The 15,899-nt window shown below is 39.4% G+C and overlaps 1 long non-coding RNA gene across 1 annotated transcript in view; it reads right to left on the reverse strand.

Annotated features, from left to right (window-relative positions):
* The window catches only part of LOC309664726, a 240,001-nt gene that overhangs the window by 180,711 nt on the left and 43,391 nt on the right, over window positions 1-15,899 (reverse strand). The window lies entirely within an intron of this gene.

The raw sequence follows: 15,899 nt of genomic DNA on the forward strand, positions 1-15,899 counted from the left end.
AACAAGCAAGACATTTATCAAGGGATATGCTTGTGAGAAAAAATGGGGAAGTACCCTCCCAGGAAAAGCTGGAAGAGCTATCACAGGAATGCAGTTCTGACTCTGAATGAAGGAGAGAGGGAAGGAAAGAAGGTTGGGTAAAAGCCTCTTAAGGTGCTAAATTCTAAAGGAAGTTTGGAATGGCCATAGGGGAGTCCTTGGGCCGAAGTTGTGTGTTAGAGGATTCAAACATCTCCCAATCCTTAGCATCCTTGCCAAGTTCAGTCAGTAACTGGGAATAGGCCCAGGGAACCATGGCCTCAGTGCAAATGCAGTGATGGAAGTTAGAGGTAGCAATGACACACATCTGGAGATCTGAGTGGTGCTTTCTCATGGATGCCATATACCTTTTCCTTGCATTTTCCATCTTCACCCTATTCTCCTAGTTTAATTTCTTCCTTGCACTGCATGTAATTTTATTTTTATTATTATTATTTTTTAACATCTTTATTGGAGTATAATTGCTTTACAATGGTGTGTTAGTTTCTTCTTTATAACAAAGAGAATCAGCTATACATATACATATATCCCCATATCTCCTCCCTCTTGCGTCTCCCTTCCACCCTCCCTATCCCACCCCTCTAGGTGGTCACAAAGCACCCAGCTGATCTCCCTGTGAATTTTTATTATTTTTAAACTAATTTTTATTGGAGTATAGTTGACTTACAATGCTGTGTTACTTTCTGGTGTACAGCAAAGTGAATCAGTTATGCATATATATATGTCCCCTCTTTTTTAGATTCTTTTCCCATATAGGCAGAGTATTGAGTAGAGTTCCCTGTGCTATACAGTAGGTCCTTATTAGTTATCTATTTTATACACAGTAGTATGTATATGTCAATCCTAGTCTCCCAATTTATCCCCCCCGCCATTCTCCCCTGGTAACCATAAGCTTGTTTTCTGCATCTGTGTGTAATTTTATTATTTATTCTTTTATCATTTGTCTCCCTCAATAGGCTGAAAATTCCATGAAGGCAGGAACACTGTTTATCCTCATGCCCAAAATTATGTATCAGGTACATAGTAGGCAGTCAGTAAATTTAATTGACTTTTAATGGCTGAGTCGATAATTGATAAATAGATCAGTGAACCCATAACCATAAAATATGCTCCTAACTGATTTTCTATGAGTTATTTCTAGAAATCCTCTCTCACCTATTACGACATTGTAGTCTCATCCCTTAACAGCTACATTTGTGCCTTTTTACCCACCTCTGACCTCTGATCCAATGCAAATTCTACAACTCTTTAATTAGCCTTGTTCATATGTTATAGCTAAGCTCAAACCTCAACTGATACCATCCAATGAAGCTAGCCAGCCTAGTGATAAACTTTGGAAGAATTGTAACATTTATAAAATGCTTACTTCTAAATGAATTGCATCATAGATCACTCCTTCTTGGTACTTAAGTGTGTGGTGGATACTTTCTAGCTCAGTTAATGATCCAATTCTTTCATTTTGTCCTGAGATTTCACATTCATCCAAGCCTTTCTGGCTATTTAAAAGATTGACATTACTCACAATTTAGACATTAACGGGGGTACTCTTTGCCTCTGTAGATTTCTAAGCCATTTTGGCTGTGCAGAAATTCTACATCACTTATACTTCTTTTTCTCCAGTTGCTACTAATTATTTCTTTCTTGCAGGATAAAAGCTTTATGAAGTAAGAGACTGGGGCTAGCACTAAGTTCTACACTTACAGGATGCTGAGCTGGTGTAAAGTGAATGTTAATAATCCCAAATATACATTGTGCAACTACTACTTGCAAAGCTTTGAATTTCCATCGAAATCTATCTTCTTCTGTTACACTAGACGTCGGCAACTCTCCTTATGTTGTCACTGAGATGATTCATTTTGGGTTTTGAGACTTACTCTTAAAAAGTATCCTTGAAGCAATTTCATTTCCCACTGTTTGATTTATTTATAGACATTTATTTATTTATTTTAAAAATATAATGAGATCAATAAAATATTGTGATTATCAGTGGCCCTTGTATTTGCTGCAACCATATAATTTCTTCCCCAAAGACAAAATCAGCCACGTCACTCCCTTCAATGACTTTCAATTGCCTTTGCCCTTAGAATAAATTTCGAACCCATTATATGGCTTCATCTTATAGCTCCCTTCTACCCCCCTGAGCTGGTTTATCTTAATTTATTTCACAGCACACAATTGATGTTCCCCACACTGAATTTCTATTTCATCTCTAGCCTTTCCTTCTTGGAATTTCCCCCAGCACCACTCTCACCTCCAGTCTGGTTTGCTCTTGTCAATGCTTCCAGTTTCAGCTTAGAAGTCACTCCCTCAGGAGCTCTCTCTGATCTCCCCTCCACCTGGCTATGCTATGTGCCTTTCTGCTGGGCTCCCATATCAAACTTTACTTTTCCATCACTGGATATGACACACTGTGTTACAATTAATTGAGTGTATTGCACAAAAGGTTAGGAATCACATCTGCTTTGTTATGCTCTAGAGTGCCTGATACTAAGTAAAAGTTGTTGAAGAAAGGAGAGGGGGAAGGAAGCAAGAAGCAAGGGTTAAAATCAAGACAACAGGCCCCAAATGGAGTCGTTTATGCCAAGCCCCACGGCACCAAACCGAGACTTAATTTAGTTACAGCTTCAGCTCCCCCAGAAACGGAATCTTAAACCAATCAGGAACCACCTTATCAGCACCAGTGAGGTCATCTCCCTGAGAGACCCCTGCCATTCACCAAAGGAAAGTAACTTTGCAATAACCAACCCGCTTTTTTGCCTAGTATAACTTTCTTATTCCCCCTCATTTCTGTCTATACAATACTTTCGTTCTGTACAGCTCCTAGGAGCTCCTTTCCATCTGTTAGATTGGACGCTGCCTGATTCGAATTGATTTTTGCGCAAATAAACTCTTAAGAATTTAAATACGCGTTAGTTTTCCTTTAAACACTTCTGGTGACAGAAGAGGGAACCAAAGGAGGTCCCAACAGTTCCCGGGAGCAACGAGCAACAAGGCGCAGATACCTCTGGACTCCTTGAACTTCCGGCTTCCCGGCTGCTTCCCCGCTGCCTCTGGACGTGGTGGGTTAGTTCCTCTTGGGTCCGGACCCCAGCGCCACAGCTTTTCCCTTACGAGCTTTCAGCCTTTCTTGGAGGGTTGCGTTTCCTGGACTGAGTCCGGAAACCAGCCAGACTGGGTCCGACCTAAAAACCGGACCGGGTGCGAGGTTGGAGTGGTTCCGACTTAAAAACTGGACCGTGTTTGGGGTGGGACTGGGTCAGAGGTCAGATCCGGGACTGAAAACTGCACTGGGTCTGGGTTCAGACGGAGTCTGACTTAAGCTGGATGGGTCCAGTGTGAGGTCTTGGTGATTAAAATTTTGTTTTAAGGCTGAACAAGTAGGTTAACTTTACCAAAGATAATCTTGAATTTCAGTGACCACAGTGAAAAATTTTAAGCATCTTAGACAAGCTTATCCGCTTACAAGGTGCCCTAGAGGAAAAGGGATCTCAACCAGGCACTCCCCATAGAGGGTAGAAGAAAAATTATGTTGCCTCCTCTACGGTTTCTGGTGACCAGGATGAGACCCACTGGGACACCCCACTCACTCCAGAGTCTGCAGATGACATCCTGGGAAAACCGGCAGAAGCCGGCAAAGGCTGAGAATTCCTACCTGTCAGCTCTCCCAGATCTCTATCCGTGGTGCCTGGTCGAGAGAAGAAGTACAGTTTCATGCTGTCCCTTCCTTTCCAAATTTAAAATGGCAGGGGAAATATGGTAGGAATTAGATCTTTGAATTGTGGCTTGTGAATCTGCTTTCACTTATCCACTGGCTGTCTCTCCTTTCTCTCCCAGTGATGGCTATTGCCTCCTTATTTGTCTCGTTTTGTGTCCTGAGAACTTGACTTGGCTACTGTCAGATTGGAGGGGCCCCTAAAATATGGCCGGACAGAAATGTGGGTTGCTCTCCATTTGTGGCTAGGGTCCTACCAACTACTGCCACCTCTCAAGGGAATTATCTATGCCTGTTCTTCTTTTGTATCTTTCAGAGCAGCTCTGGATCTTGGGAGGGTAGCATCTTTTGTACCATCTCTGTGGATGCCTTTTGTGTCCATGGGGTTGTTGCACCCTGCCAGGAATATTTACTGTTTGTCCCAGCTGAAACGTGACAAGATATTTAAAACGAGTTTTCTTCTTTTTTTAAAAGGATTTTTCTTCTTTTTTTAAAAGTAGCTCTATGGTCATAAGTTGGACAAATTGAAAGCTGATATTCAGAGCCTAATAGTAATTTTTTTGCAGGCCTTCTCTCCTAAGCTAGAATGAAACTCTGTACCCAGAGGGAAAGAAAAACATTCTGAAGCTTTTGTGAAAGGATTTACTAAATCATTCCAAAGGCACACAACTCTAAATCTAGAACATAAGAATCTTTTGATTTCCATCTTAGTTGAAGATCTCCTTCCTGATATAAAGAAGCAAATTGGAGATAATATAGTTGGTCGGATGTGTCAGCCTCTTGATATTCTGGTTGCAACCCAATTCTTTGAGGAATTAAAAACAACTGTCTTTGTCTTAAAAATCGAGTTTTTACAAGAACAGAAATGTGGCTCTAGAAACAATTCAAAGTCCACCTATCCTTTTTACCAATCCCCAAATCTCCCCTATTCATCTCAAAAGGCTTGCAGATATTGTGAAAGATCTGGACTTAGGGAACAGAAGTCCTTCTTGTTAACACTTGCATTCTTTCTAGGTGCCTTTAAAGATGTAAGTATTCTACCTGGTCTTCTCCAGGAACCAATGTAATTCTTATCAGTAACAGCAAAAATAAAAATGAAAAGGAAAGGCTATTTTGAAAACTAGGCCTGTGAAAGATCTTAGAAGTTTCCAGCTAAGCTTATATTCCACCTACCAGAAACACAATTTGGATCCAACTGTTCTTTTATAAACTATTGAGTTTTGCTTTATTGTACCTGTCTCGTGGCTAAAATTTTATAACAAAAGTTATAGGATCTCTGTTGACATCTGTTTGTATGTTTATGTATATCTATGTATGTATATTATAAATATGTGATTTTTTTTCTACCTCTACATGGTATTGCCAAAATTAATTTGTAAAGAGCTCTATTTAATTGGCTTAAAGACAAACAAGCATCATACAAATCGAGTATAGTGTCAGAAATATAAAAACTAAGCCAAATGTTTTTCAAGCTCACATGATCTAGGACAATCTTTGGTAAACAAAAGCTAGTTTAAGTTTGTTGGTTTAATTAAAACGGGTATGTCTCTAGAGTCATCAGCATCAAATATACTACTTTTATTTTACCTAGGTTTACTAAAAGTCAAATAAGCTCATGTTACCTCTGTTACAGAATTTGTAACTTAAGATGATGGTTAGTTGTTTAATGTCTTGTAAAATGTTCATGACTAATCGAAACATAATTGCTAAGAACAAGTGAGTTAAAAAAAAAACAAGTGAATTAAATAGATGTAAGTAAGATAAAAGTTTATAAATAAACTTCTCAACAATAATTATGCTATATGTTATGTCTACTTAAAAATAGATTACAGGGCTTCCCTGGTGGCGCAGTGGTTGGGAATCCGCCTGCCAGTGCAGGGGACACGGGTTCAAGCCCTGGTCCAGGAAGATCCCACATGCCGCGGAACAAGTAAGCCCATGCGTCACCACTACTGAGCCTGTGCTCTAGAGCCCGTAAGCCACAACTACTGAAGCCCGTGCACCTAGAGCCCGTGCTCCACAGCAAGAGAGGCCACCGCAATGAGAAGCCCACGCACTGCAACGAAGAGTAGTCCCCTCTCGCCGCAACTAGAGAAAGCCGGCAAATTTATTTTAAAAAAATAGATTACAGAATGTTTTTGGCAACCTGAAACCTTAAAATTATACTGAAATAAGTGGCCAGTGGGTCAGAAGCACACGTAAGAACCTGGATTTGCAATTGACATCTGATATGGAGGGCAGTCTTGTGGAGCTTAGCCCTTACCCTATGGAATCTGATGCTATCTCCAAGTAGATAGTGTCAGAATAGAGTTAAATTGTAGGACACCCAGCTGGTGTTGGAGAATTGCTTGGTGGCATAGAGGGAAAAATCCACACTTTGGATTTGGAGTCAGAATATTATGAGTTATTAGAAATTGATGACAATTATAGGGAAACTATACTTGCCCTTATGGGGTTACAGTAGAGAAAAACTACCTCATACTCACCCAAATCACCCCTTCGTGTCCCTTAATGCACCCAAAAGAAAGGTCAAGCACTGCAGAGTAAGAGAAAGCCAAGTCAAGCAGTGTACCCAACTCCTGATGAATGCAGGGATGCAGGGCCAACTAAAGTCACAGGGACATGTCTTATATTCTTTCCGTCCAACCACTCTTTTAAGACAGCTTCAGGTACCAATCAGATCCACCGACCACAAGAGCACTGGCCTGTGGTTCAGGAATCTCATACTAGCTGTGCATCTTTGGGCTTCTCTTTGCGTCACCTCTTTGGGTCTTGATTTTAATCAAAAGCTGATGATGAGTTTAACGAGACACTATCTATAGTCTTTTCTATCTCTGACATGCTATTGCCTTAGGTTCCCAATGGCCCATCTGCCCTGAGTAAGTGCATCTGTGTCCCTCCATAGCTGACTGCCCCCTCCTCCTCTGCCCACATCCCCCAGGACAGTACATCATCTTGTACCCCCAAAGTGGTATCAGGCAGCCAGCCAATCTCATTTACCCACAACTACTTCCGTCATCAGGACCCAGTATATGCAATGGCAATTTACCACACGTCGTTAATATGTTTGTTATATTTTGTTGGTGGAATATTAAAGTTCATCAGCAAGCCCGCACACAGGGAAAGCATATTGAAATGAGCATAATGGATCCGTCAGGCTGGAGTTTATGGCCTTTTCTCAGTACTACAGCCTAAGTAAAACAAGCCCTGATTGAGTCAGCAGCCTCCTGGGTACTCATTTGCCAAAGCGTGGGGAATCCTAATGCTAAGTTTATCTGCCTGCATTAGGCAGGTGGGGGGAGGGTAGGGGTGCTGGGCATATTGTTTTGGCTTAGGGGTGTTGTAGACCAGCCTGCGAGTTCCACAGACACCAGGAGGGAAGCTTTCAGTGGGTTTGGCCTCTTACCTTCCTATGGTCTAATAGATTTTGGAGATGTAGTGCCCTGGAGTTTTAAAACTTAGTTTGCAAACACTCCTTTTAAAACCAATGCATTGAAATGCAATGGAAAAGAGAGAGGATAAAAGAAATATTCACTGAGGAATGGCACTGAAAAAGCAATAAAGAAAAAAGGGAGAGAGTGATTCATTAAAATCCCAGATACTGAGCATCATGGATGCAAATATCCTTATAACTTTTCTCCTTTGCAGGCAACTTCCAGGAAGGGTTCAGGTTACCTCATCAGGGAATTGCTTTCTCCGAATAGAACTTTGTAGATGCCGATGCTGTCGAAAGGGATTTCAAAAGACTTCTAAGTCCAAATTAATGCACTGGGAAATGAATTTTGGAAACAAGATTTCCTTTTCTTCTCTTCGGCAAAGCATAGGAGGCATGAGATGAGGGGAGCACATTTCTAGCTATGGGAAGAGATCTGCTTCTCTGATTTGTGGACGGTCAGAAATTTTTCAGCAGGCAGTTCAAAGAGGTTGCCCCGACTCAGGCTCAGGTGTTTTTAGTATTAACAGATAGTTATCTCATGGCAGCAAAGTCAATCACTACCTTTTTTTTCTTCCTCAGCAGGAAGGCTTAGCCATTGCTTTTTCCTTGAGCAGGTACTTGGTATTCTAGGAGTCACAATCTATTTCTCATTCCAGCAGCGTGCAGCTGTGGGTCACCTGGCTAATACTGGGGCCATTCCACATTCCAGAGGCATGGAGCTCTTGTCATTTGGCATTCCAGAGGCATTCCAAAGCTGCAGGTCATTCATTATGCCAAGGTCAGTTCGTTGGCCTGCAGAGCCAAGAGCCTTATTCTGTGCTGGTTGGGACTGGAAACTGTAAGGAAGTTGTAACTCCTCTGGTGTCAGAAGGATGGAGATGGAGAGAAAGAGAGAGGAAATAAAAACTGCAAAGAATTCTCAAGTAGTTCTTAGATAGTATGACGGGGACAAAATGTTGTACACATAAGGTCAAAGATGGGAATTTTTTGAGAGGAGAAAGAAAATACACATCCGATAATAAACATATTGCTCTGACTTTCTTAATTAGATGAGAAGCAAGATATAACATACCTATAAGCCATACCGGCTCTAGAGTCAGTCAAAATTGGGTTCAAATCTTGGCTCGGCTCCTTATTGCTTGTATGATTTTGAGTGATTTACTTACCCTCTTTAAATATCAGTTCATCAACTGTAAAATGGGGACAATAAGATAACCTACCATTTTAATATTAGATAACACCCTTAATATTGTTTAGCACAGTCCATGGCTCAAAAAAAATACTCTATAGATTTATTATTGTGATGATGATGATGGTGATGATGATGTTAATGCTGATTGGGAGATTCTTGAATGGCAAAGATGAAGATAATGATGACTTTTCTTAATATATTATTGATACCCATTCCCTCTTTTCCCATATCTTCTACTGTATGCCAGGCACTGTATTAGGTACAAAAATTTTTTGGCTAAGTCTGGACAGATTAAGATTGAACTGTACCTATGTGAACACAGATTCAATTTAGTAGGCTCTCAGTGAATAGCCACTGTGTATAGTGCCCTTTCCTAATCTCTGCAGTTAACACAAAGATCAAGGTGACTTTGTTTTTGCCACTAAGGAAATTATGACACATATTTAGATAACCATGGATGCTGAGGAAGGGAAAAAATACATATAAATCTCCATTGCATGGAACTTAGAGAATGATCAGACAAGACTGTTGTTCTTAACATGAATGTAGACTGGACATTTCTTGGGCCCAGCAGTCCCTGACATGATGATAATGTTGGCAAGACATTGGCAAGATATTTGTACCATCCTCAGCATTAAATCTTCCTAAAATCCAGCAGGACAGGTAGTTGAAGCCTGATAAGGAAAAACATTGATTTTTATGCTAGGTGTATGAACTTTATTCTGCAAGCAAGGAATGAAGAGAAAAAGAAAAGAAAATATTTTGGTTTGCTTTACTTTTTTTGTTTTTGTTCCTACAGAGGGATGCCATAATATGCCCTTATGGATCTCCCCAGTGAATTGCCAAATATTGGAGCAGAATATACAGTATAGCATATCAAGAGCATCAACCCAGGACAAGAAGTTTGTGATTTATGTTTTATGGAGCAAAGGAGGCAAGCCAGACTCAGGGCAGGGTGTAGTGTTAGGAGACAGTGGCATGATGACAGGGAATCTGCATGTGACCTGCTTTTCTGTTAGGAGCCAAGACCTTTGGGACATGCTACCTACAGGGAAGCCCTAAATGTGCCTCAGCCAGGAAGCTCAAACAGGTGGGAGAAGCTTTCTGAGTATGCGTGTCGTGGCTGTGGAGTCTGCAGAGCCTACTTCAGAGGATCAGAGAGTAGGGCCTATGAATGCACTGGAGTGCTTGTGTAAAGTGTTCCATAATCCTCACCAGGAGCAGATCTCCCTGGAGCAATTCTCAGTGGCCTCTAAGAAATAAAGGTCAGAGTTTCTATCATATGGTTCTCAAGAGAAACAGCAAATCAAGTTGAAAAGGAATTCTTAGAGAACATCTTGTGATTCTCCTAAACATTTGTTGACGCTCTCCTGATTTTAAAAGCTGGGAACAGAGGCTTTAGGGAAAAACACAAGTTACCAGCCAGGGCAGACCCATGCTTGGTGGGTCTGTAGCTTATAAAATTTGGAGGCCCCTCTTAGGAAAAGAATACAGAAATAACAAGTAAAAACTTAGACACTAAAGTAAATGTTTGTTTAAAATTAGAAAAGAAGTCATAACAAATTACAATGCTAATCTGCTGACAATGTTGTTGCTACCATATATTTCACAAAAGCCAGAAAAACAACATGATTTTTTTTAACCTGCATACCAGACCTCTATAATATTGTCTACATTTTATCTGTATACTTTTGATATTTTCGTATGTTGTTTTTATATTATTTTCTATAAAGAGATTAGAAAGTTAATTCAGTTTTTTTTCTCCAGTGCTATTTTTTTCTTAATTGGCACTTTGAAAAAGTCCATTCATTTTCACAACTTATTACTGAAATTTGTATGTTAATATTTAGCACTGATGTCATTTTGGGAAAACTAGTATCAAATTTCTTTAACATATGAGCACTATAATTTCAGAGAACTTCAAGTTTTCTTGTGCAGTGATGTATCTTAAATACTGTTTGCATTGGTAATACTCATTAACCAGTTTATGGGCGAGGTCCATATTGGATTGGTATATTACGACTTTTACGCTAACTTTGTTGATGTCTGTAGTTCATGTCAAATCAGCAAGAACTGAGTGAGAACACACAATAATTTGTTTGGGCCAGGCAATTCTAACCAATGGAAGAAATGGATGAAGGCACGGTCTAACAGAATTGAGAAGTTAATTCAGACAGAGTGCAGTAAGCAAGCTGGACAACAATGGGTAATGAGACTAGAAACATGTCTTGCAGCCAGGAATGTAGGTGTGGAGAAAGTATTAAGTATTGGCAAGTGGCTGGAGACATATCATCATACTTCTAAATTTTGGAAACAGGCACCTGTTGATTTACTACTAAACTTACAAAGAAACAATGAAGTGCCATACAAGACCACTAATACTAGAAGCAGACAAATGACCATTTGAATCTTAGCTCTGCCCCTTACTAATCTGTGAAATCTTGCTAACAGTAACTTAAGTAGCCACAGAAGAGATGACAAACTACACAAAAACATATCCCACTAAACTTCACACATTATACACCCAATTAAAATTCCCTTTATGTGGATGCCAGAAGGCCCACACCGCTGGACACAAAGTTATGTTTAATGAGGGGAGAGTCAAAGTAAAAAGAGATGGCGGTCTTGACCAATTATATAATGGAATGTTTTCCTTTTGAAAAATCTGAAGAAAAAAAAAACACATGATCACATTGCTAATGCAGCCCCTGGGGGGCCTGAAACTTAAACTTCATTTGCTTCCTAGTATATCTGCCTCTGCTCCCTGCGGTTTCCAAGGAGCTCACATTCTAGTTAGAGAAGACAGACAATAAACTCATGAACAAAATAATAAATAGACAATTTTAGACAGTCATTGTTCAATGAGGAAAGTAAAATAATACATACAAGGAAGAGTTACTGTTGGCAGGGGAAGAAGCATCCATTAGAGGGAGAGGTCGGAGAAGACCTAGCTGAGGAAGCCGGCTTCGAGCTGAGATCTACATCAGAAGTCCAAACCTCAATCCGCAGATGGGAGCATGAGGAACAGAATGGGGGAGTGACTGGTCCAAGCTCCCGCAGCAAACCACTGGCAGAGCTAGGACTACAGCTGAGACACACAGCCACAACTCAGGGACTTTATGGAAGGTTTCACTTTAAATGTTCTTGACATGTGGAAACTAAGATAGCCCTTGCTGCTTACAGCCTTCACTAAATTCCAGATAAAAGGAGTTGATTTTTTTTAATCTCCAAAAAATCCAAAAGCTGAGCAGTCAATTGAATAGGCAAATAGCAATTTCACTACTTTAAGATAATCACAATGATTAGAAAAACTCGTTTCAGGACCATAAAATCATTAAAAAAATTGAGCTATAAAAGCTCTGAAAGATCAGTCAGGCAAGTATTCTCTAGATTATTTTGATTACATGTCTCTATCAGAATATACAAATCAATCAATTAGCCAATCAACTAATAAAAAGACATATGTAGAGAGGGAGGATACACGTACGATAGACTTATGTATGTATTTACTTGCTATTTATATTATGTGCATTCCAAAAAGATACACAAAGCATACAGGTTTTAAAAGATGCACTAGAAATAAATGAAAGTAAAAGTTCCAGAATTTTCTTTCCTCACCCCAGTGGATCACTGTGCATGCACTTTGAGGAAGCTTTGTCTCTCTTTGATGACAACTGATCTAGTCTATTGCTTTCAGCTTAAGCCCACAGAAACTGAGGCCAGAGATGAGAAATCAGAAAGCACTACTCATGACCCAATATAATAAGAGAGCCAAAGTGCTTTAAAATAAACTCAGTTTCACATATATGCAGAGTATTATAAACTACCCCGCTATTTGTTAAAATTATAATTTTTCATATGCTTTCACTTAGTCTTTGCAAGCCGTTTTCTTATTTCCTAGAGATTGGTGCTTTGCTTCTGATCTCCTCTCAACAGTGAGCAATCCAGGATTAGCAAGCCCCTGTCACCAGATCCCAGCAAAGAGTAAACTCCCTGAAGTCCAGAGGCTCAACCTGAATGCAATCTGTTTCCCTCAAGGATTCCCAGCACAGACACGGGCTCCCAGCCTGCTTAGGAATGCGGCACTGCACTTCTCAATAGCATTTTATGACACATTTCTCAAATCAAATTTAAAAGCATAACTGAGTGGAATTAAATTAATGCCGTCTGGTAATGTCAGCAGCACCAGAGCTGCAATAGGCTGGCTTAACTTTTAAACCTTCTGGAGCTTCATGATACATATTCAGTCTCTAGTATTACTGAGAGAATCTGTGTACACTGTGTGCGTGCGTGTGTGTGTGTGTGTGTGTGTGTGTGTTGGGGCTGGTGTGTGGTTTAGTGGTCTTTGAGAACATAAAAGTACATAGTTACATATACTTAATGAAGACACATGTCCCATGACCTTGAAGTTTTTGAATTGACCTTGGTATTTCCCTTCATGTTCTACAGAGTACGTTTAGCTTCATTATATCATTCGATCATCATAATCACCCTATGAGGAAAGCATTCATGTTTTTGTCTCTTTCCTTTATTATTATTATTTTATTTTACTTGAAACCAAGTGCCATGTCTCCAAATTCAGCATTCTTTCCACTTGCTAAGTTTAATAACAATGAAAACACCACCAGTCTTTTCAAGGTTCCCTTAACCTCTGTTGCTAAATCTAATATTCCATTTGTAATTTTCATCTTAATTGACTCAATAGCAACATTTTACTCAGTTATCACATCCTCATTGTCGAAGCATGTTTTCTTCACTTAATTTTAAGATACATACCCTTTATTTTTCTTCCTACATCACTTAACACTTAATTTTTTCCCTGGGATCTTTTTATTTCTCTTTTCCAAACGTTAGATGTCCCAGGGCTCCTTTTTTTCCTGTTTAAACTCACCCTTTTTGTGATCTTATCCAGTCCATGGCTTTAAATGCCATTTTACAATAATGACTTCTAAATATACATCTTCAGCCAAGATGTCTCTCCTAGCTGCAAATCGCTATATTCAATACAAGTTATCTCAACTTGGATATGTAACAGATGTTGATGCAAATAATCAATAAACAATCTATAAAGGGAATAGAAAAGAGTTTTATCTGAGCCAGACTGAGGACTACATCCCAGGAGACACAGATTCAAGAAGCACTTGAATTGTGTTTTTCCAGACTACAAAATGCGGGAGGTTTATAACGGCAAAAACTGAAAAATTCCATAAATTGTTTATCAAGAATTATAATTTGAGCTGGCAAGAAGTAAGGGTACTTGTTAAGCAAGGACTGGTTGGGAATGGAAATGGTTGCATAGTTACAAGGGGAGACCTTGATACCATAAGGTTGCAGCTGGCAGCTGCTAGCAAAAATACCATTTTGAGAATGGTTGGTGGTGTCCTTGAGTTTGATATAGTTCAGGAAATTCAAGTTCCCAGTGATGCAGGAATGTGTCTGAAACCACATCCAGAAGGGCCACTGGGCTCCATTTTGGATGCCTGAACCACTCCATTTTGATTTTTAAATGCATTCTTTTCTTTAATGGTTAAATAGGATGTGCAATGCATGTTTGATAGACCACAAAACAAGCTGTCCTATTTATCATAAAGTTCAAGGCAAATCAAGTATAATCCAGGATGACTTCCCCATACCTTAGATTGTGAAAATTTCTTCCATCACAGGCATATCAAATAAACCAATATCCCATTCTTAACTCCACCAGACCTGTTCCCAAAAATCTTACTCATATTTGAGTAGTACAAACTCCATCCTGTTAGCTGCTCAGCCCCAGTGACATGACAATATGGAGGACAGCTTAGCATACAAACTGTGCTACCCTTGAGCCCTCTCTTGTGTACTCCACACCTCATTTGTCAGCAAATCCTGGTCACTCTACCTTCAAAGTATGCCTAGAACCTGACCACTCCTCACCTATGCACTGCTCCCACCCTACCTCAAGATACCGTCATCTTTTGACACAGAGTCCAGAAAATTCCTTCCAAAAGGTGAGTCAGACCATATCACTTCAATGGACGCCCATGAAGCAAAGTCCTTACAGTCACTTACAGGGTCTTATTCCGTCTTTTCTCTGAACTCTAGTATTACTTCCAATAATTCAGCCACATTGACTTCTTTGTTATTCTAGAAACACACTAACACATTCTCACCTCAGGACATTTGAATGTGTTGCTTATTTTTTTTTTAATCTAGAAAATGAATCCCCGTATATCTTCTATTGTCATTGATATTGATATTTCATTGTTGATAGAGTACAAACAACTTTCGAACACCATGATATCTATTTTTTATTCATGTATTCATATCTACCTGCTCCCTACCAGATTATAAGCTCCATTAGGGCAGGCGATTTCTAAGCCTTGTGTCCCCAGTTCTTGCAATATTATCTAGCATGTAGAAAGACTTATCCTTGATTTTGATGGTGTGAATGAAGAGTTCACTCTCATGTCATGAATTGTAGTTTCCAAAGTCTTTTCACATGCATTATCCCGTGTTGATTCTCAAAGCAATCCCAGGAAATAAGCAAGGTTAGACATTTTCCCATTTTAAAAAGGAGGCAACTGAGACTCAGTAAATTAAGTGATTTGGCCAAACTCACTCAAGTACTAGAGGAAGAAGCCAGAATTAAACTCCCAATTTCCACATTCCTAGGCTGCTCCTCTTTCACTGTCTAATGATTTCTGTCACAGGGAGTGTGAGGGTACAGGACAATATGGAGGAAAGGCTGGCATACAACCTGCTATCTGACTATTTGGGTTCAGTTTCTGGTTCTACCTATTCCTTCACTGGTTAAGTTATTTGTTTCTGCTTTGCCTTCTTTCCAAGGGTTATAATCATAGTATCTTCCACAGTGGGTCATAATGTGTTAAATGAGTTAACACAGGTGAGACTGTAGTACAAAGTAAACATTGAAAAACATGTAATTACTGGTATATGAAATTGTTGCAAGAGAAATATGAGTTAATTGTGTTAATAATTATTAATTGGCATTATTATAATAATTATTATTAATAATGTAGAATTATTATCAATAATGTTAATTAAGTTAATAATGTTAATTCATTCATTAATTAGTTTATTTATTAAGCAAACTATTTATTAATCCTCTACAACATGCCAGACTCTGTGAATTCAGAAGCAAACAAATAGATAAAAATCCCTGCCTTCATGGAGCTTATATCAAAGAAGGGAAAGACAGACAATAAATATAGATGAATATACAGTAAAATGCATAGTATGTCGGAGGGTGATGTGTGCTGTCAGGAAAACAAAGCAGGGAAGGAGAAAGGAGACACCCCAAACACAGAGAAATTAAGTAATTGCACAGCAGTGCACAGCCAGCAAGGGGGCAGAAACAATGTTCCATTTTGAGTTTGAACCCACAGGGTGTGCTAGTAACCACAGACTATATTCATGATAACAAGAACTTCAGAGATTCCTTAGGGCACTTTTTCATGTAAGATCCCTCAAGCAAGTAGTTAGAGAAAATCCTAACTCAAATGGGAAATTGTTTTACATAC

Source organism: Balaenoptera physalus, assembly GCF_965194825.1.
Source record: "Balaenoptera physalus genome assembly, chromosome: 7".
In the NCBI taxonomy this organism is placed as follows: domain Eukaryota; kingdom Metazoa; phylum Chordata; class Mammalia; order Artiodactyla; family Balaenopteridae; genus Balaenoptera; species Balaenoptera physalus.